Here is a 23,756-nt window from a genome sequence, read left to right as displayed (position 1 = left end):
ATTCCATTTTAAAAGAGAAACAGAGCATAAAAGTTCAGAAAACTTGCAGCCTGAACAACACAGTAGAAAAGACAAACCCATTTTCTAAGAAGAAATTTCAGCTGGCTGCAGAAATTCACATAAGTAACAAGGAGCTGAATGTTAATATCAAAGACAATGGGGAAAATGTCTCCAGGGCATGTCATAGGTCTTCATGGCCACCCCTCCCATCACAGACCCAGAAGTCTAGGAGGAAAAAATAGTTTCATGGTCTGGGTCCAGGGTCCCCATGCTGTGTGCAGCCTAGGGAGTTGGTGCCCTGCATCCCAGTTGCTCTAGACATTGCTAAAAGGGGCCAAGGAACAGCGTGACCCATGGTTTCAAAGGGTGCAAGCCCCATCCCTTGGCAGCTTCCACGTGCTGTTGAGCTTGAGGGTGCACAGAAGTCAAGAATTGAGGTTTGGGGACCATCACCTAGATTTCAGAAGATTTATGGAAACTCTGGCCTACTGGCATGGGTACAGCATGCTTCCTACCTGCTGAGGGTGAATGTGATACACAGAGCTATGATGGTTTCTAATGAGTGGTAAAATTCACAAAAGTTCCAAGTTATTCATGTCAGGATCATTCTGTGTGCAAAGTTTGATGTATTAATAAATGAAGATCAAGTGGTTTCTTGGTCTGTAATTGCAATTTCATTTTTTAAAGTCAGTAGATTTTTTGTACAATTCTATTACAAGTGGCCCAGGTTTAATTTCATCCATCTCCACGAAGTGCTGATAAACATATCTGTAGGCTTGTAGTCTTTGAATTTAAAGAAGAGAGTCTTACCTTTGGTTAATTTTTTAATACACTTCTGCAGCTCAATGTTGACATTAAAATGAACATATGTGTCTTCTTAAAGCCACAGGAGTATCTTGCACAGTACTTAAATCTATATCATTCAGCTCCTTGATACTCACTTTAATATAGTGTATTTCAGGCCAATTTTCCCAATTCTAGTAGTGAGTAACACCACTCCTGATTCTGAGGACAATTTTGGTAATATAGTAGTAATATGTGCTGCTTAGTATATTTCAGACCAATATTCTTAGTTTTAGTAGTGAGTAACACTGCTCTTGGTTCTGATAGCAACTTTGGTAATAAAATCATGACATGGTTTGACTCTGTGTCTCCACCCAAATCTCATCTCGAATTGTACTCCCACAATTCCCATGTGCTATGGGAGGGACCCGATGGGAGATAATTGAATCATGGGAGTGGTTTCCCCCATACTGTTCTCGTGATGATGAGTAAGTCTCATGAAATCTGATGATTTTATCAGGAGTTTCTGCTTTTGCATCTTCCTCATTCTCTCTTTGGCTGCTGCTATCTGTGTAAGATGAGGCTTGCTCCTCCTTGCCTTCCGCCATGATTGTGAGGCTTCCTCAGCCACGTGGAACTGTAAGTCCAATTAAACCTCTTTCTTTTGTAAATTGCCCAATCTCAGGTATGTCTTTATCAGCAGTGTGAAAACAGAATAATACACGTAATAGAGTACCAGGAACTCTAGCAGGGAAAGAATCGGGAGACGCTGCTCCAGCACCACCCTGTTCTTCATCTTCTTCAAATTCCAAATACTGTTTTTCACCAGGTACTAAAATTCTTTTTGAGGGGACAGGCTGAACGTCAAGTGGAAATTCTTTATTATATGTAAAAATATTCTTTAGGATTAGTGCTAGTTTCTTCAGGTCCTCCAATTTCAGTTCTTCTTGAGACTGTGTTGAGTGTAAAGCTGTACTTCACAATTCCAAGCATGTTACAACATTGCCTGTGGGTTTCTTTTGTTCTTCTGTGAATTATCGTGTTGAGCTTGGGCCTCTTTTTGTAGAAGTCTTGCTAATATCAGATACTCATCTATCACTTCCACCAGCTGGCTCCAAGAGTCAAAGCTGGTGCCTCGCCTAAAACTGGCTCCCCCAGTGCTGTAGTAGACTCTGGGTCACAAAGGTGACCACTCCTTACCCTGTCCCCTCCTGTTCCTACCCCAGCAAAGATGGGCTTTCAGGTACCATCCTGGCTGGGCCTGACCCCAGTATTGACAGGGTCTGGAGGAACCCCTATAGGCAAACTCCGCCACCTTCCAAGGAGCCATGCAAGATTATTTGCAACCGCTCTTCTCTTTTTTTCTCTCTTTCTTGCTTTCTTTTTAGTGTGATTGTGGTATTTATTTGGAATATAGTAGGTTCATTTGTTTCACATTGGTTTCAGTTTTTGATTGTTCCTCCTTCCCATGCTTACTGATTAATCTTACATTTCTAATATGCAGGATAAATACTTTAAAATCCAAAACTATACAAAAGGAGGAAGGGCTTCAAGATGGCTGACTAGAGGCACTGGGTACTGCCACCTCCACACACAAGAACCAACAGAGTGAGTAGATATCACACTTTGAATAGATCATCTGAGAGAACACTGGAATTCAACAGAGAAGTGACAAGACACACTTAAAGCAAGGAAGAAGGAATTGAAGCAGCCTGTTGGGCTGAATCAACTGGGAGCCTGGAGGGGCTCCTCAATGTAGGACGGAGTAAGTGTGCGATCCCAGCAGTCCCGTTCTCACCACAGGCTCCTGTAATCCTAGCCACAGGGAAGCCCTTCCACCCAGAGACTAACATAGGGCACTGCCTGGAGGTCGCATTGCTCCAGAGAGGGTGCTCAAGCTAGATACAACCCCATCCCTGATAGCACAGTGCATACAGAGAGTCCAGTTCCCACCACAGGGCATCGTGCCTGGGGGCTCAACAGCCCTGCCCCCACACATCCTCCACACATCAACATTCCCTGCCTGCAGCCCCTGCTGTGACTGGCTGATGCTGTTGCAGGCAGGGCTGAAGCGTGAGCCATTCCAAAGACCCCACTGACCCTGCTGCCCCCAACAGTGAAGATACTGTGCATTTTCACGTGTCCTGAGGACAAATCCCCATATCCACAGGACTTGCTACAACAGCCAGGGCCAAAGCCTGAGCAAAGTGTGAGCTCCCCAGCTGCCTGCTTAGGGCTGCTGCCACTGAAAACAACCCCACCCCCCGAGTAGCAGGGCTGCAGCACAGCTGCAGCTGCCCCCACCCCAGCATTTCACCTTGGTCCTAGGGATCACCCTGCCCCTGCCTACCATAGCCCCTGCATGCACAACTGAGGGCCTTTAGGTCAGGTCTGCCTGGCCAGCTCAGCCCCTCCAGTGCCAGAGCATGCTGTCCCATCTGGGGACCTAGGGGCCAATCAGTGCTCAGTTGGATCCACCACTGGTGTCACCTGTGCACTCCTGTCAGGGGCCTGAGGTGAGGCCCACCCAACCTGCCACTGCTACCACAGCTGGCACCCACCTGTATGCACCGCCTGTGATCTGGGGACTGGCTCTCAGCCTATCACAGCCAACACCAGCACCAATGTGGACAGCATGGGAGCCAGAGGTTTGTTCAGCCACACCACACCCACTGCCCAAGGCCTTGAAAACTTGCCCACCACTGCCACTGCTGGCACAGAAGCAGCACACCTGGAGGTCCAAGAACCAGCCCACCTGAACCAGCTAATGCCGGGGTCACAGTGTGCTGCCCTGGCGCCCAAAGGCAGGCTCCCTCAATCTGCCACTGCAAACATGGGCCCTGGGACAGGACCACTTGATGTCCCTGTACCCAGCAAACCTTCACCACAGCCCATCAAATAACAGGAATTGGGGCCTGAAAAGACAGCAATACTAAATTCTGAATTGGTCCTGCCAAATAGTTTGATGTTTCAACTTTCCACAGAACAGGGAGACGTTATGTATATTCACTAGCAATGAAGCAATAAGAAAAGTGAGTAAACTCATCATAAAAGGTCCAAATGAAAGCTTTTCTATAAGAAAAAATTAGACTAGTGTTATTTCCAGTGTTATCCACACACCCTAAATGCAAACCAACTATCTTGAACTAGAAAGGATGAGAAGAGAATCAACGAAATGGGCAAATGCTGAGCTTTGTTTTTCAAATATCTGAAAAGTTGTTGAGTTTTTCAATTTTACATATGAGTGTGTTGTAAAAATGTGCAGCCTGACTAGCAAGCAATAAAATCATCTTGCCAAGTGGTTTTAAAGGTCAAGCTCATTAGTAATTTAAGAAGAATCTGCATCAAGCTAGAAGACACTGCTTCTTCAAATAAATTACACATGATCTTATAAGTTTGGGTTTTATAGCTTTAATTGAATGTTTGCACCACTTATAATGTCACAGTGTTTAAGATTTAACTTAACAATTGCCATCTGAAACTTCTCACGTTATCCTGTAAGTCTTCTAACAAGGTTCAAGTGCGTGTGTGGGGGGGGCGGTGTGTGTGTGCGCATTTTTTCTAGATTTTTATTTTAGCAAGTCGCAACAGAACACTATTTTCTGGTTTTAACTTTGATGCAATGACTATTCGCAATTATGGAGCACTGGATACATACTAGACATCATATTTGTCACTGGTGTACCAAGATAAATAGGTCGCAATCTTGTACACATAAAAATTTACAAGGTAACAAGGAATACACAGAGGCTCCTAAGAATGAGTTTTCCTACATTGATCTAAAATAGCTATCAAATCCATTTTTATCAAGTATCTTAGTTTTTAGAGCGAAATGGGTCCTCAAAACTCATTCTTTCATCTTTTAAAAAAGGAAAGCTTAGGTTGAAGCAGATTATAATTTGCCCAAGTGTCCTTATTACCCCAGAACTGGAAATAAATCTCCACCTTCAAGTCTAAAGCTTTTTCTGTTGATAAAATCTTAGAGGCACACTATTTATTACATGGAACCAAACATTAAATGGTTTTTGGTTAGCAGCAAAGCTAACTCCTGAGAATTTTTCATATTTATGTAAAATATGACGTTAAATAAACATGAACAAAATATTACTAAAGAATTTTGATTTGTCAATAGAAGTTTATTTTACCATTTTTGTATTTACTAATTCACTAAACTACTTTAAAATAATTTTTAAGTAATTTATACTATATGGGTTTTACCTTAATTATATACATTTGTACTTAATTAGCTTTATACCTCCCAAAAAATGGTAAAAAAAAAAAAAAAGAGATACATTTGAAGGTTACATCACACATTTAGATAAGTAGAAAAGTAGTGAAACTCAAATGTGCTTATATTTGTATCAATAATTATAAAAGTATTTAACCTGCAGCACAGAAGTTAAGGATATGTTACCTGCTTTAAAGATTAGAGTTTCAAAAATGGGCTCATATCATATTACAGCGCTTTTTTCCTCACTTCATATATTGAATACTGCTACTAAATAATGGTTCTTTTGCTTCTGTGGTTTTTATGACGAGAGCTTGTGTATTGAGAGTTTTTTATTTTTCTTTTAATCTACAGCTGTTAAAAGCCACAGAATATGTCTCTGCCATACCAAGGGAAACGGCAGGAGACAAAATATTCTTGATCAGTATAAAATGACTACCAGTCTAGACCCTTCAGGTCTCCAGTGTATAGTTTTAATGAAGTGAAGATCTAGGAAAATGACACTTTACTTTTAACATCACCATCTATTTGAAATATGTATGTCTACGTCCAAAGAAAGAACTAACAGAGAAGACCTGAATTTAGTTTCCCAAGTAGAGGTTAAATTACTCTTTTAGTAGCAAAGTACAGTCCAGCAACAATTATAGAAAAAAATTCTTTCCCACATAAAAAAAATGCTCAGAGATGTAAAAATATGAAAGTAATGTTATTTCCTCTCTTTCCTGAACAATACACTTAAAACAATATAAAGCTCCTGATTCACATGAGGCATTTTCTAATGAGGGACAGCAAGTTGGATGCCATCTAATGTCAGGGACTCATTGATTCCTTAGGAAATACTCTCTGTTACAGTCAATCATAGTATCAAAAATGAAAGGTTTAAAATTTTGTCATTATTTACTCACTAGTAACTACTTACTGTATACCCATCTATATGCCTGGCACATTTCATTTAGGGTGAAGGTAGGCACTACTTGCTTAATAATGAATATAAGGAAATTGAGACTAACTCCAGAGTGGTTAAGTGAATTGTTTAAGGAGATAAAGCAAGTAAGTGACAAAAAGATGTTCTTTCTAACTCTGAAATCTGATATCTTTACTTATGTTTGTTTGCCCAGACAATTTGAGGTGGTAATACATTTCAATATTGTATGACAAGGAAATCAGTTTTAGGCCTGTCTCTGCCACTATCCAGCTGAGTGACATTAGGGCTGATTACTTAACCTGTTTAAGCCTTTGTTTCCACATTTGTTCTGAATCAATATAGCCAGATCTCAGAAAAAGGTCAATTTAACAGAGATTATAGGAAGGCAAGTTTTTAATTAATATAACCTGTCATTTCAAATCTGTAAAGAGAATTATCATCATATTCATAGACTATATGTGATGATTTTCAGACTATTGTTTTATAAACCATTTAGAAAGAAAAAGATGTCACCGTTAAACTAAACTATGACCAAGTCACTTTCTTTCTGTGATGTAAATTCCTTGATGAGTAGCAACATGATATGGAGCACCACCAAGATTGCGGGTAGGGCATTCTGTGAGTTCACAGGTGATGGTGCAGGCAGGGAAGGCAAATTCATATGCAAAATACATGATCATCCCAGTGAAGACAAGTCTGCTTCCTTCATAATGCGAAAGGTCAATGTATTCAGCCACCCATAGGTGGCTGGCTGGTCCCACAAGCAATGGTGCCATCTTAGGGGCTCAATGTTAGTATCTGTTTTGGCAGATTAGACACTCAGCAATAATAGCAGCCCAATCAGACAACAAAGAGATGCCATGTTGTAAACCTCATGCATAGCCTTCATTGGTGCCACCATGGCCACTATGCCCACGAGCCCACTGAGCAAGCACTGGGGTGGCTGATGAAAGAGATTAGGTGATATCCTCTGAGTCCTTCATTTTGTCCTTCTAATTAGCAGCCCCGTCCTTAGTAAGATGCCCTTTAGTGGTATTCATGTCAGACATACCTATCTTCATAGTCTGTGCCACCTCCAAGCCATCCAGCTACATGCCTCTCCCTCAGACTTCCTTTTCACCCGCTTTACAATCCTGTTTCTTCTAAGCTGCTGACCATTCAACCAGACTTAGCAACTGCCCTCAAATTGTTGTAGACACACAGTTGACCCTTTAACAACACAGGAGTTAAGGGCAGAGACACTAACGAAGTTGAAAATGTATGTATAACATTTGGCTTTCCCAAAACTACTACTAGCCTACTGTTGATGGGAAGCCTTACCATTAACATAAACAATCGATTAACACATATTTTGTGTGTTACATGTATTATATACTGCGTCCCGACAATAAAGCTAGAGAAAAGAAAATGTTATTAAGAAAATCGTAAGGAAGATAAAATATATTTACCGTTTACTAAGTGGAAGTGAACCATCATGAAGGTCTTTATTCTCATTATCTTCACATTGAGTAAGCTGAGGAGGAGAAAAAGGATTGGTCTTGCTGTCTCAGCGGTGGCAGAGAAGAAAATCCTTGTCTATGTGGACTTGCACACTTAAACCTTTGTTGCTTAAGGGTCAATAGCGTACTTTCGGCAACTCACTTCAAATTAAGCAACCAAATTTTGCCCACAGGGAAAGTTTTCCTTCACTGCTTTCCTTTACGATCATCTCTGAGTGGGGCTAAAATGCGGCAGTCATCCTCTTTCAGTTAGCATCAGCATTTCTTGCAGATCCACCTGTCTGTAACCAGGCTTTGAGTTTTTTCTTCTGTAGTCAACTGATCATAACGCGGTGGCTCACGCCTGTAACCCCAGTGTGTCCGGAATTGGTGTGTTCCTGGTCTGACTTCAAGAATGAAACTGCAGACCCTCGCGGGGAGGGTTACGGTTCTTAAAGATGGTGTGTACGGCGTTTGTTCCTTCAGAAGCTCAGACGTGTCTAGAGCTTCTTCCTTCTGGTGGATTAGTGGTTTCACTGGCTTCAGGAGTGAAGCTACAGACCTTGGAGATGAGTGTTACAGCTCATAAAGGCAGCATGGACCCAAAGAGTGAAAGCATCAGCAAAAATTCATCGCAAAAAGCAAAAGAACAAGCCTCCCACGGCAAGTAACCGGAACCGAGTGGATTGCCCCGGCTGCCTCAGGCAGCCTACTTTCATTCCCTTATCTGGCCCCACCAACATCCTGCTGATTGGTCCATTTTACAGAGAGCTGATTGGTCTATTTTACAGAGAGCTGATTGGTCCGTTTTGACAGAGTGCTGATTGGTCTACTTTACAGAGAGCTGATTGGTCCATTTTGACAGAGTGCTGATTGGTGCGTTTACAATCCTTGAGCTAGACACAGAGTGCTAGACAGAAAAGTTCTCCAAGTCCTCACTAGGTTAGCTAAACACAGAGTTAGCTAGATACAGAGTACCAATTGGTGTATTTACAATCCTTGAGCTAGACACAGAGTACTGATTGGTGTATTTACAAACCTTGAGCTAGACACCACGTGCTGATCGCTGTATTCTCTAGCTAGACATAAAAGTTCTCCAAGTCCCCACCAGATTAGCTAGATATAGAGCTGATTGGTGCACATACAATCCTCCCGCTAGATATAAAAGTTCTCCAAGTCCCCAGCCTGCTCAGGAGCCCAGCTGGTTTCACTTAGTGGATCCTGCACAAGGGCTGCAGGCCGAGCTGCCCGCCAGTGCCGAGCCATACCTGCACTCCTCAGCCCTTGGGCTGTCGATGGGACCAGGCGCCACGGAGCAGGGGACAGCGCCCGCCCGTGGGGGAGGCTCGGACGGCGCAGGAGCCCACCGCAGAGCAAAGGAGCTCAGACATGGCGGGCTGCAGGTCCGGAGCCTTGTCCCGCGGGGAGGCGGCTAAGGCCCAGCGAGAATTTGAGTGTAGCGCTGGCGGGCCAGCACTGCTGGGGGACACCGCGTAACCTCCGCAGCTGCTGGCCTGGGTGCTAAGCTCCTCACTGCCCTGGGCGGGGGGCGCCGGCCCGCAGCTCCGTGTGCCGGGCCCGCCGAGCCCCAGCCGGCACCCGCCGGAACTCATACTGGCCCACGAGCGCCCGCGCAGCCCGGGTTCCCGCCGGCGCCTCTCTCTCCACACCTCCCTGCAAGCAGAGGGAGTCAGCTCCGGCCTCAGCCAGCCAAGAGGGGCTCCCACAGTGCCGTGGCGGGCTGAAGGGCTCCTCAAGCACCGCCAACGGCTGAGGAGGCGCTGGGAGTGATGGCTGCTAGCACATTGTCACCTCTCACCAGCACTTTGGGAGGCTGAGGTGAGTGGATCACCTGAGGTCAGGAGTTCGAGACCAGCCTGGCCAACGCAGTGAAACCCCGCCTCTAGTAAAAATACAAAAAAACTTGGCTAGGGGTGGTAGTGGGTGTATATAAGGCCAGCTACTTAGGAGGCTGAGGCTGGAGAATCACTTGAACCTGGGAGGGAGAGGTTGCAGTGACTGAGATAGCGCCATTGCGCTCCAGCCTGGGCGACAAGAGTGAAACTCAATCTCAAAAATAAACAAACAAATACACTTCCCAGTTGAATTGAGAGGAGGCAATGCAGCAGAAGTTGGTGATAAAAGAGTCTGAGTCACCCACTCACAACTTACTCGTACCTTCTATACCTGCCTAAGTCAATTGCCTTTTATGCCCTTTCCGCTTAGTGATAAATCACTAATGCTTATACCCATGTGTATGGCTTGCTAGATAAAATGATATCCACTTCATTACAGGAAACTTAGACTTCATGATCAACGGGTATCACATAAACACTCACTCTCTAGCAAGACCTGAGTAGCTTGTAGGAAGCCTGGAAGGAAACATAGCACAAGGCCCAATAGCAAAACCCAAGAACTTGAAACTGATACTAAATATGTGTAATGTTTTAAAGGAATAAACATAACAGGGAAATGAATTATTAACAAAATAATTCCCAGAGGTAAAAAAAACCAATTATCCGAAGCGAAAAATCCACAAAATGGACTTAACTGAAGTTTCAATCTGGCTGAATAAATGACTGGTTAACTTAAAGATATTAAGACATAGAAATGATCCAAACTAAAGCATTCAGAGAAATACAGTTGTTTTCTTTAAAGAAAAGGAAAGTCTTAAGAAAATGAAAATGTGTGAGACAATATGAAGCAGTCCAAAATCTGTTTAATTGGAGATCTAGAAAAGGAAAGAGTAGATAGAAAGTGTATTTTAAAAAATAATTGCCAAAAAACATCAAATTTAATGAGAATTGAAACCTAAATTCCACAAATCTGAACAAACCCTAAGCAAAAACATAAAAGAAACACAAATCAACGTACATGATAATTAAAGGGCAAAAAAAAAAAAAAAAAAAAATATCAAACGACTGTGATAAAGGAAAAAAAAACCTGAAAAATTGCCAAAGGAAAAATAATACATTACAAATAGGGGAATATAGATACTACTACTACAAACAGAGATATCACAACAAAAATAAGTTAAAAGTATAGGAAAAATATCATGAAAACTTTAAGTATTAGAAGAATGCTGTATTAATATCAGACATAGAAAAATTTAGGACAGGGAATATTATCAGAGATTAGGAAAAATGTATATGCCATAATGATAAAGGGGTGAATCCATCAAAGACATAACAACACTTCTAACTATGAATGTACCTATTAAGGGAGCTCCAAACTATATAAAACAGAAACCAATTGATGTGGAAGATCAATTAGACAAGCCCGCACTTAACGTAAGGGATTTCAATATGCTTTTTAAATAATTGATTGAACAAGTAAATATTGAACAAATACAGAGAAATCAGCATGGATAGAGAAGAACTTAAAGCTGTCAATCAATTCAACCTAATTGAAATTAATAAAATATATCCAGCAGTGGCAGAATTCTTTTTTTCTCAAATTCATAAGAAACATTCACCAAATCAGACCAAGAAATTATAAGAATTTGGAGTTGCAGATGATAATTAAAGAAAAATGTATAGCTTTAAATACTAATTTTGGAAAAGAAGAACGTTTTCAAATCAATTCCAATCAGTACAATAAGGCCAGATGAAACGAAAGTATCTAGATTCAAAAAGAAGTAAAACTATCTTACTTTGCAGATTACATAATTATGTGTGTAGAAAAATCTTAAAGCACCTACGAAACCACTATTAGAATTAATAAAGCAAACTTAATAAGGGCACATGATAAAAGATGAATATACAAAAATTATTTCAGTATTACTAGTAATAATCAATTAGAAAATGAAATATGGACAAACAGCTTGCAATAGTATAAATATATAAAATAGTTTGAGAGAAATGCAAGGTAAGTGTTTAAGATTGGCAAAACACTGCTCAGAAAAATAAAGTAGTTCCACAAAATGTAGATAGGCATGTATATACTTTGAAAGATTCAATTTTTTTTTTCAAGCTGAGCTATAGATTCAGTGCAATTCTAATCAAAATGTCATGTTTTCCATAGAGATCAACAAATTAATCCTAAAATTTAAACTGAAATGCAAAGGATATAAAATAGCAAAGTAAATTTTAGAAAGGAGAAATAAAATTTGACTCCACTTTAATTTTTTTTATTTCCAGCTTTTATTTTAAGTCCAGGGGTACATGAGCAGGATGTGCAGGTTTGTTACCCAGGTAAATGTGTGCCATAGTGGTTTGCTGCACAGATCATCCCATCACCCAGGTATTAATCCCAGCATCCACTAGCTATTTTTCCTGATCCTCTGCATCCTCCCAACCCGCAACCTCTGACAGGTTCCAGTGTGTGTTGTTCCCCTACACCATGTATCCATGTGTTCCCATAATTTAGTTCCCACTTATAAATGAAAACATATGGTATTTGGTTTTCTGTTCCTGTACTAGTATGCTGAGGATAATGGTCCCCAGCTCCATCCATGTCCTTGCAAACGATATGATCTCATTCCTTTTTATGGCTGCAGAGTATTTTTATGTTGTTTATGTACCACATTTTCTTTATCCAGTCTAGTTGGTGAGCATTTAAATTGATTCCATGTCTTTGCTGTCGTGAATAGCGCTGCAGTGAACATATGCATGTGCGTGTCTTTATAATAGAATATTTATATTCCTTTGAGTATGTATCCAGTAATGGTCTTGCTCCGTAGAATGGTATTTCTGTCTCTAGGTCTTTGAGGAATTGTCACGCTGTATTACACAATGACTGAACTAATTTACACTCCCACCAACAGTGGAAAGGCATTCCTATTTCTCCACAGCCTCGCCAGCATCTGTTGTTTCTTACCTTTTTAACAATCGCCATTCTGACTGATGTGAGATGGGATCCGATTGTGGTTTTTATTTGCATTTCTCTAATGATCAGTGATGTTGAGCTTTTTAAAATATGTTTGTTGGCTGCATGCATTGGACTCCACTTTTAATGATAAATTTAAAATTGCTGTAATCAAGACTGCACGGTGTTTCTAAAAGGATACGTGTATAAATCAATAGAACACTATAATGAGATCAGAAATAGTGAGACATATACGGTCGACTGATTTATTATAAACTTATCAATGCCTTTTTGGAGTTGGGAAATAATAGTATTTTGAACAAATAGTGATCCATATAGAGAAAAATAAACATTGACCCTTATCTAACTACATACACAAAAATTAACTCAAAATAAATCATACACCTAAACATAAAAGCTAAAATCCAGAACTTTTAAAGGAACATCTAGGAAAAAAATCTTTCAATCTTACAGTAAGCAAAGATTTCTTACCTAGGTAACAAGGACAAAAATTTCCAAAATGATTGATAAAATTAACTGAATCTAATTTTTTAGAAGCTATCCCTCAAAGTACACCAAAAAGAAAATGAAAATGCAAGTTAGGATGTAAATATCCTATGTATACCTTTGTTTTTTATGGTCATTAAATTAACAGAAAATAGGCATAGAATAAATAAAATTTCCAAAGACAATAGTCAGTTCCATAATAAATACTAATAAAATTTACAAATCTCTGGTGTGTCTTGAGAAAGAAAGAAAGAGAGAAAGAGAAGGGGCAGAGATAAAATAAATGAACATTATTAAGCAATAAAAGGACTATAACTCATATACAAACACACTAATACCATCGAAGTAGACTTTGTAAACATTTTACAACAATAAAATTGAAAACTTAGATGAAATGAACATCTATATATTCTATTTTTGAAAATACATAACTTCAAAAGTCATGGACATTATGAAAGAGAAAACCTGAATAATTCCAACTTATAGAAATATTATCCCAGTGTATAGAAAAGACTCTACATGTCATTTTTTAGTATAGAATAATCTTAATACCAAAATCTTTCTCTTAATGTATAGGCACTAAGAAAAAGGAAAGTTGCTTTTCAACCTCACTCACAAGCATAGATGAAAAATCCTAACAACTGTATAAATTAGCAACCAAATCCAACGATATGTAAGCCAGTAATACCTCTTGACCCAAGAATATAAGAACAGGTCAACACTGGAAATTCTATTAATGTACTTCATTCAATTTACATATTTTAAGAAGAAAGGGATATTACATCTTTTGTAGTAAAAACTCCTTTTTATAAATTTTATTGTATAAATTTAGGGTATACAACGTGATGTTATGAGATACACATAGATAATAAAAAATGGTTACTTGAGTGAAGCAAATTAACATATCCATCATTTCACATGGTAGCCTTTTTTCTGTAGAAAAAGCAGCTAAAATCTATTCATTTAGCAAAAATCCCAAATGCAATACAATGTTACTAACCATAGTTCTTGTACATTAAGTCTCTAGACTTGCCTCTCCTACATATCTGCTATTTTGCATCATTTTCCTGCCCAACCACATCCCTGGTAACCACTGCTTTATTCCCTATCTCTGGACATTTGACTTTTTTTTTTTCTTTAAGATTCCACATATAAGTGAAACTGTAATATATTTCTTTCTGTGTCTGGCTGTTTTTAGTTAACACGATGTCCTCCAGGTTCATTCATGGCAAATGGCAGGATTTCAATTTTAAGGCTGAATAATATTCCATTGTGTGTTTTGTGTGTGTATGTGTGTACCACAGGTTTTTTAAAATTCATCTGACCATTGATGGACACTCAGGTTGTTTCCGTATCTTGGCTATTGTGACAACTGTTGCAATGAACATGGAAATGCAGATACATTTAGAAGGCTGTTTCCTTTCCTTTGGGTGTATATCCAGCAGAATGATTGCTGGGTTATATGGTTGTTGTTCTATTTTTAATTTCTTTAGAAGCCTCTTGATACTATTTGGATGTGTGTGCCCTCGAAATCTCATGTTGAAATTTCATCCCCAGTGTTGGAGATGGGGCCTGGTGAGAGGTGTTTGGGTCATCGGAGTAGATCCCTCATGAATGTCTTGGTGCTGTCCTCACAGGAATGAGCGGGTTCTCACTCTATTACTTACCACCAGATTTAATTCTTAAAAAGAACCTGGCGCCTCCCCAGCTCTCTTGCTCCCTCTCTTACCATGTGACATGCCTGCTCCCCCTTTGCCTTCTGCGATGAGTAAAAGCTTCTTGAAGCCTTACCAGAAGCCAAGCAGGTGCTGGTGCCATGCTTCTTGTATAGCATGAAATGTGAGCTCAATAAACCTCCTTTATTTATAAGTTACCCAGCAAATTACCCAGCCTCAGATATTTCTTTACAGCAACAAAAAGTGGGCTAATACAGAAAATTGGTACTGGGAATGGGGCATTGATATAAAGATACCTGAAAATGTGCAAAGGCTTTGGAACTGCGTATTAGGCAGAGATTGAAAGAGTTAGGAGGGTTCAAAAGAAGAAAGGAAGATGAGAGAAATTTAGAGACTAGTTAAGTGGTTGTGACCAAAATACTGACAGAAATATAGATAGTGAAGGTCAGGCTGAAGTGGTGTCAGATGGAAATAAGAAACTTATTGGGAACTGGAGCAAAGTTTACCCTTGCTATACCCTAGCAAAGAACTTGGTTGCATTGTATCATGTCCTAGGGCTCTGTGGCAATATGAACTTAAGAATAATGACCTAGGGTATCTCGTGGAAAAAATTTCTAAGTAGCAAAGCATTCAAGAAGTGGCATGGTTGCTTCTAACAGCCTGTAATCAGATATAGTAGCAAAGGAGGGACTTAAAGTTGGAACTTAAAATTAAATGGGAAGCAGAGCCTAAAAATTTGGAAAATTACCAATCTGGCTGTGTGGTAGAAAAAGGAAAGAGCAATTTTCGCAAGAGGAATACAAGTGGGCTGTGCTGTGGAGCAACCACTTGCTACAGAGATTAGCGTTACTAAAAGGCAGCCAGGTACTAACAGTCAAGACAATGAGACAGAGGCCTCAAAAGCATTTCAGAAGTCTTCAAGATAGCCCTCCCCATCACAGGCCAAGAGGCCTAGGAGAATGGAATGGATCCGGGGACCAGGCCCAGGGTCCCACTATCCTGTGCCTCTTCAGGATGCTCCCTGCATCTTGGCCGCTACAGCTACAGCCACAGCCACAGCTCAAATGGCCACCAGTACTGCTTGGGGGCACCACTAAGACTTGGCTGCTTACATATGGTGTTAAGCCTACAGGTACACAGATGGTACAAGTGAAGGAGGCTTCACTGCTTCTACCTAGATTTCAGAGGACATATGGGAAAGCCTCAGCAGCTACACAGAAACCTTCCACAATGGCAGAGCCCCAACAGAGAGCCTCTACTAGGGCGGTGCCAAGGGAAAATGTGGAATTAGAGTCCCCACACAGAATTCCCACAGGGAAACTGCCTGTTGAAGTTGTGGGAATGGTGCTGCTGTCCTCCCCGATCCCAGAATGGTAGAGTCACTGGCAACTTGCACCCTCAGCCTGGAAAAGCGGCAGGCACCAGACTCCAACTCATAAATGCAGCCATGTGGACTGAACCCAGCAAAGCCATGGGGTCAGGGCTATCTGAGGTCTTAGGAGCCCACCCTTCACACCAGGATGCAGAACATGGAGTCAAGAAAGATTGTTTTGTAGCTTTAAGGTTTAATTTCTTCCCTGTTGGGTTTCAAACTTGCATGGGAACTATTGCCCCTTTCTTTTGGCTGATACCTTTCTTTTGGAATGGGAACATTTACACAATGCTTGTACCACGATTGTACCTTAGAAGTAAATAACTTGCTTTTAATTTTACAGGCTTTTAGGTGAAGGAACTTGCCTTGAGTCTGTCAGTGAAAAGAGTCAAACTGTAAAATATTTGAAGAGATTTATTCTGAGCCAAATATGAGTGACTATGGTCTGTGACACAGCCCTCAAGAGTTCCTGAGAATATGTGCTCAAGGTGGCTGGGGTGTAGCATGGTTCTATATATTTTAGGAAGGCATGAGACATCAATCAAATACATCTAAGAAATACATTGGTTTGGTTTAGAAAGGCGGGACAACTCAAAGCAGGGACTTCCAGCCTATAGGTAAATATAAACATTTTCTGGTTCACAATTGGTTGAGTTTTTCTAAAGACCTGGGATCAGTAGAAAGGAATGTTCAGGTTTAAGATCAAGGATTGTGGAGACAAAGTTTTATTATGCAGAGGAAGCTCTTAGATAGCTAACTTTAAAGAGAGCAGGTTGTAAATTGTTTTTCATTGGACTTAAAAGGATGCCTGGCTCTTAGTTGATTATCTCCTGTATCTGGGAAGGATGGAAGAAAAACCAAGGGACAAGGAGGTTCTCTATAGAATGTGGATTTTTCCCACAAGAGACTTTTCAGGGCAATTTCAAGGTATGGCAAGGAAATATATTTTGGGGTTAATTTTTTTTTTCCTAGTCTCATAATGTTATGCCAGAGTCAGGTTGAAAGTAAGTCACGATATATAGGATCAAATAAAACCCATCTGATGAGAACTTATGGCTTGTAGCGCGTGACTCCCTAGACCTATTCCTAATGGTAGAAATTTATGTAAGATAAAAAATCAGAGCTTAGTCCTCAAGTCTCAGATGAGACTTTGGACTTTGGACTTTTGAGTTGATGCTGGAAGGAGTTAAGACATTGGAGGACATTGGGAAGGGATGATTGTATTTTGAATGTGAAAAGGACATGAGATTGGGGGGTCATGGGTAAACTGATATGATTTGAATGTGTGTCCCCTCTAAATCTCATGTTAAAAATCCATTTCAAATGTTGGAGTTGGGCATAGCAAGAACTATTTGGGTCATGGTGGTGGATCCCTCATGAACGGTTTGTTGTTGTCCTCACAGTAATAAGTGAGTTCTCACTCCCTTAGTCACCAAGAGATCTGATCGTTAAAAAGATCCTGTCATCTCTGCCCTCATCTTGCTCCCTCTCTCACTATGTGACACAGTTACTCCCCCCTTGTCGTATGCCATAAGTAAAACCTTCCTGAGGCCTTACCAGGAGCCAAGCTGATGCCATGCTTCTCGGACAGCTTGCAGAACCTGGAGCCAAATAAACCTCTCTTCTTTATAAATTACCCAGCCTCAGGTATTCTTTTACAGCAACACAAAATGGACTAACATACTTCCATACTGTTTTCCATAATGACTGCACCAATCTACACTCCCACTAATGGTGTACAATGGTTTCTTTTACTTTATACCCTCAACTAATACTTATCTATTGTCTCTTTGATTATAGTCAGCCTAATGGGTGACAGGCAGTATCTCATTGTGGTTTTAATTTGCATTTTCCTGATGATCAGTGAGGTGGTACATATTTTAATATACTTGTGGGCCATTTTTATGTCTTCTTCAGAGAAATGTCTATTCAGGTCCTTTGTCCATTCATTTTTTAATCATTTGTTTGTTCACTTTTTTTCAGTTGTAAGAGTTCTTTATAAATGTTAGATATTAATCCCTTATCAGATATATGGCTTGCAAATATTTTTTCCCAATCAGTAGGTTGGCTTTTCATTGTGTTGATTGTTTTTTTTTGCTGTACAATATAGTAAAAATTCTTAAGAAAGCAGCAATGGAACGTAAGAGCTTTATCCTGATAAAAAGTGACTATACAAAGCCTAAAATATACATTTTATTTAAGGGTGCAAAATTCGAAGAATTTTTTTAATTTAAGGAATAAGGCAAGTATATGAACTATCACAAGTTCTAATAAATATTATACTGGGGATCTCGGTAGCACATGAAGACCAAAAAATAAATAAACATTACAAAATTAGGAAAGGAAAAAATAATGTCATTTTCTGCAAAGGAATCTACATGAGTCAGTATATCAGACCCAGTATATCCTCAGTCATGTTTCAGTATATCAAATTATCTGGATTAAAATTAATACACAAAAATTAATTGTGTATCTATATGCCAAGAACAAAGATTTAGAAAATGAAATTTAAAAGTACTATTTGTCATAGGTAGCATCAGAAACTAAACTACACAGGAATTTGTCAAACAGAAGATTTCTAGAATTCTACAGAGAAAACCATAAAACTTTATTGACAGACATTTAAGGGAGCCTAAATAAAAGGAGAAATATGCCATGTTTGTGGATTGCAAGTCTCAGTATAATAAAGACATCAGTGCTCCCAAAATTGATCTATAGTTTCAATGCCATCCCAATAAAATCCCAACAGGGTGTTTATGAAGCCTGGCAAGCTGACTTTAAAATTGATATTGTAGATTAAAAGGCTTAAAATTTCCCCCACAAAAAATCTGCAAAAGAACATAATGTGATTTGCCTTAACATATATCAATAATATCTATAAAGCTATAATTAAGCTGGTATAGTATAAGCACAAGGATAAACAATTTGGATGACAGAGTAAAACCAAAATCTCAGAAACAGATCTACCCACAGATAATGCAATTTGCTTTATCACATAGCTGGAAATCCAGATCTTTGAAGAAATATCTATTTTTCAATAAATGTGGCAGAAATTAGGAATCTACCATAGAACAATATAAAGTTAGGTCCCTACTTCTTATCATACATAAGATTCTATTCCAGTGGAATTAAGGTCTAAGTGTGAAAGGCAAAATTATAAAATTTTACAAGACAATAGGAGAAAAATTTCTGTAACTTTGGGAAAGATTTCTTAAACAAGATACAATAGCATATAATGAGGGAGTCACAAAACTTTGAAGCTATAGTTTAGCCATATTAGCCACTTTTGAGTTTGAAACATCACAGGATGAGTAGAGGGCATGGAGTAGAGAGGAGGAAAACAGTGGTTACCGTATGGAGGGAAAAGTAGGAGCCAAAGGTCAAGAGCTTCAGTAATTTCTAAAAGCAGTAATCAACTCAGTAGATGACAAAAATAAAGAGTATACGATGGTAGTACGGTTGCAGGGCATAGCCTCATAAAAGGTTAAGGTTTCGCATACAGGAGGATTAATGGCACCTAAAGGCCACGATGGAATACTGTGAAAATGGCTGCTGCTTGGTTCAGTAGTATATGGAATACAGAGTTAACATAAGCCCAAAATTGAGAGTGCAGGCCACCCAGGAGATTGTGCCTTGAGGAACCATAGGGTTTCCTTTCTACCAAAGGGTTGAAAAGCTCAGAGGAGGACTAAGAAATTAAGTGTATACATTTACAATGAATTGTTTGTTTTAGAGGCTATAGTTATATAAGTTTGTAAGAAAAGCAAAAGTGGGAAGAAAATAAGAACGGAAGACTCACATAATATAAAAATAATTATAGGGTGAGTTGCTTGAGACTAGGAGGTCAAGCCCAGGAGATGAACCTTAATCACACCATTACATTCCAGCCTGAGCGACAGAGTAAGACACTGCCTTAAGAAAAAAACCAAAAAACTATAAGTGAATTCATTGCAGACCTTACATTATTACTACTACTAGCAAAGCTTGACAGGAGGAGAAGCATAGGAGAGTTAATTGACCCAGTTTGTAGCCAGAATCAAATCTCATGTGTGTAGTTTCCTATGGGAAGCTGTCTCATGTGTATCCCACTCCAGCAAATCTGAAATATAACAAGATCAGCAATGTGAGCAAATGTTCTGAAGTCTCTTCTGCTTCAGGAAGCCAAATAAAATGTTGGAGTGAATTGTTTAGGTGTTCTCAGTCACTTCTCAATTGGTGACTCTGAAATGCCAACGAAAAACAAGCTCTGAAGAGGACCCTGCTCACATCATGAGGCAAGGGGTGCTGTCCACGGAATTTTACCTCAATTATGCATGCCTTGGCTTATAAGTGTGGGTCGTTGCCTGGCAGAACCAGAGACAAATCCTTGATGAACCAAAGGATATATTAAGGCGAGACAAGAGGCTAGAAACAAATATTGCATTGTGGGATTTAAAGAGAAGTTTTACAATAACAGTGATAAGCCTAGGCAACATGGCGAAACCCCATCTCTATGAAAAATACAAAACTTAGCCAGGCATGGTGGTGTGCACCTGTAATCCCAGCTACTCAGGAGGCTGAGGTGGGAGGATGGCTTGAGCCCAGGAGGTCAAGGCTACAGTGAGCTGTGATTGCACCACTGCACTCCAACCTGGGCAACAGAGTGAAACCCTATCTCAAAAACAAACAAGCAAACAAACAAACAAAAAACAGTGATAGAGATGTCTGCAGAATAGAACTTTAATGAAGCAGGTGTTTTCATGGTTATTCAAGTGGAGCTGAATGATAATGATTTAATTATTGATATAAGCAATACTGAACTGATGAATGAGGAGTAAATAATTTATGGTTTTTAACATCCAATTACAGTTTTTTCTATGGTGGCTACTAGAAATCTCTCCTATGCTGTCTGCATTTCAATTCTTGCTGCACTGCTCCCCAGTTTTCATGCTCCTTCCCTCCCTTCCTCCTCACATCCATTCATCACCCATTTCTAAAGCCCTGATTTTCTAGCATATAATCCTCTCTTCCATGGGAAATCCCCCAAGAAATATAATTTTTTCTGACCTGACTGCTTCTTAAGAGGAGGAGTATGAAAGCTTGAAGAATAAAATCATTCATTTTATCTATTTTGTTATCTCTTCCCTCTGAAAAATCTGTTTGACACCATAACAAAGTTATCGCATAACTCTATGTCAGATGAACAGGTAAAAATAGGAACCTCAATATTGATTTGAGGCATGTCAGCCTTTTCTCACTGACTACCAAACTCCCCTTTCTTCTTTGCATGATGGTTTAATCCTTTCTCTTAACCCTGTGGATGGGGTGCATCTGTCCATCTGGCTACAATCATAAAGCTTCTTCTCAAAAAAACTTGCAACTGAGGTAGTTGAAGTGTCCACAAGAGCAAACTCATTATTATTAGAATTTAATTTCAATCCAGCTCCTCCATGTCTATATCATCAGTTTAGAGACAAGGTGGAAGATTCAACCTCTCTTCTTCTTTGTCAGAGTGGTTAGTCCACAAATACCTTCATTACCTCACGAGTGCAATGATGTGAAGATGTCTCAACTCTCAACGTACTTATGGAAACTGGGAATGCCAGAAACTTAATACACAAGTAGTCATAGTGGTCCTACCTCTTAACAATTCAGGAAGTGAATTAGAAGGGGTAATCTCTGACTTGAGTGCTGGGCTAGCTCTGGGGATTTTCTCATAGGTGACTGAGCAAATATCTTCTCCCCCACTCTCAGCAGTACCATGTGTGCAAGGAGAAACATCTTCAGCAGTATGAGGGGCACTTGGATCACTTGGAGCTCCCCACTCTGCCAGGCATCTCATTCATAGCTTTACTTGTTGATCCATTATTCCTCAGTCCTTGCTTTGCCAGCTGAGACTCTGAATTTTTTATAAAGCTTGGCTTTGTTTAGTAACTCATGACTATAACAAAAGATTACAGTTGATTCTTATTATTTGCAGTAGTTATGTTCTGAAAAGTCACCACAAGTACTGAATTAGCAAATACTGCACCATTGCTCCTTGAGGAAATACAGTGTTAGGGTCCTACAAGCTTCTGGTCACAACATATTTGTAAACCAGTCAATATATAAACTTATGTGTTTCTGTTTAAAGACACATTATTTAATAAACATATTAGTCCATCCTCGCACTGCTATAAAGAATGGTCCAAAACTGGGTAATTTAGAAAGGAAAGAGTTTTAATTCACTCACAGTTCCACATGACTAGTGAGGCCTCAGGAAACTTACAATCATAGCAAAAGGCAAAGGGGAAGCAAGGCACCTTCTTCACAAGGTGGTAGGAGGGAGAAAGAGTGAATGAGTCAAGGGGGAAGAGGCCCTTATAAAACCATCAGATCTCATGGAACTCACTCACTATCATGAGAACAGCATGTGGGAACCGCCCCTATGATTCAATTACCTCCACCTGTTCTCTCCCTTGACACATAGGGACTTTGGGGATTACAATTCAAGATGAGATTTCGGGTGGGGACACAGCCAAACCCTATCAATATATATTGTTGATTTATTAACATCAAACTCACAAACGAAGGCACTATATCTCACGGTATGCCCAAAAGAAGTTTCTCTAGCACTGGTGTTTTCTCCATAAGGCACATCACAGTCTTCTTGCACTTTACAGTGCAAGAATTGAAACAAGAAAGTAGAGTGCTGATTTGTTCAACCTCAGCTGGGAAGACATGCCTCAGGCAACTAAAATTTTTTGCTACTATGTGCATATCCGCAAATAACAGTGAAAGTGTCACAGTATTGACTTTGATGTTTCAAAATTTTTAGCAAGTAGACAAATTTGCAAATATGGAACCTTCCAACAAAGATTATTAACTGTATATATTAATTTTCTGCAAGACTTGGCCTACAGATGTCCTTTGTTGGTTTTAATAATGATTATCCAGAGTAGAAGATATGGCAAAAATTAGGCACCAGCTCCTGCATGGCAGTAATAGTCCACAAGACCCAAATGGTGGCTGAACTCCTTAGAGAGACAGGACCTGTGCTTTTCAGTTTTATGTCTTGAAACACTTGCCTGCTGCATTAATTTACGTTGACCAGTGTTGGAATTGAATTTGAGACACCTGCTTTAAAGTCCTCTAGCAGTCTTGTTTTACTCAGTAGCAAATAACCCATACCTCAAATCCCAAATGCTAATGGTCTTAGAATCTCCCAGGAGTTGCCAAGTCCCTGAAGATTCAGGTGCTAATGACTTAGAAAGTAAAACTCTTCAACTGAACCATTGTCCTTTTCTGTCTCTCCAAAAAAGACTTAATTTGTTAGGGAATTTTGAGTCTAAGACTATTGCCTAAAAAACACTTCCAGTTTACACCTTCAGTTTTGTAAGTTTACCACTTACAAAAAGAGTTGCTTAACCTTCCATAATTTAATGAGTTGACATAATTTTGAATAAATTTAGTTATGCTTTTAATAAAACCCAGTCTTTTTTTTTTTTTTTTGAGACAGAATCTTGCTCTGTCACCCAGAGTAGCTGGGACTATAGGCACATGTCACCATGTATGCATATATGGCATCTTTTATATATTTATTTATTTTTTTGAGGCAGGGTCCCACTATATTGCCTGGGCTGATCTTGAACTTCTGGGCTTAAGTGATCCTTCCACCTGGACCTCCCAAAGTGTTGAGATTACAGGCATGAGCCACCACGCCTAGCTAAAATCCGGTCTTGAAGAGCAGATTTTTCCAAACTTTGTAATTCGAATCCCAGATAGTCCTCTTCCGGATTTAGGTTATTTCAAAAACTAGCTGCACTTTTTGTCCTATGAATATCTAATACCTTGCACTTTAATTTCAACATATGAGCTGTCATTGCAAAGGTGGGCTTTCAGTTCAGTTCTAGAGTAATGATTGTATCAAAGGGTCACTGAATCTTCACCTTACGTCTAAAATAGAACATGATGCTTTCTAAAATGTACACCTTATAAAGCTAAGTCAAGTGGTTAATCTGGG

The 23,756-nt window shown here is 39.6% G+C and overlaps 1 pseudogene; it reads right to left on the bottom strand.

The window, feature by feature from the left end:
* Positions 1 to 329: 329 nt before the first annotated feature.
* LOC101020905 lies at positions 330 to 1,979 on the bottom strand (annotated as a pseudogene).
* Positions 1,980 to 23,756: the final 21,777 nt, after the last annotated feature.

The sequence above is a fragment of the Papio anubis genome, chromosome 19 (genome assembly GCF_008728515.1).
Source record: "Papio anubis isolate 15944 chromosome 19, Panubis1.0, whole genome shotgun sequence".
Lineage (NCBI taxonomy): Eukaryota > Metazoa > Chordata > Mammalia > Primates > Cercopithecidae > Papio > Papio anubis.
The sequence above is the reverse complement of the archived record's forward strand: the minus strand, read 5'-3'. Positions and strand labels throughout refer to the sequence as shown.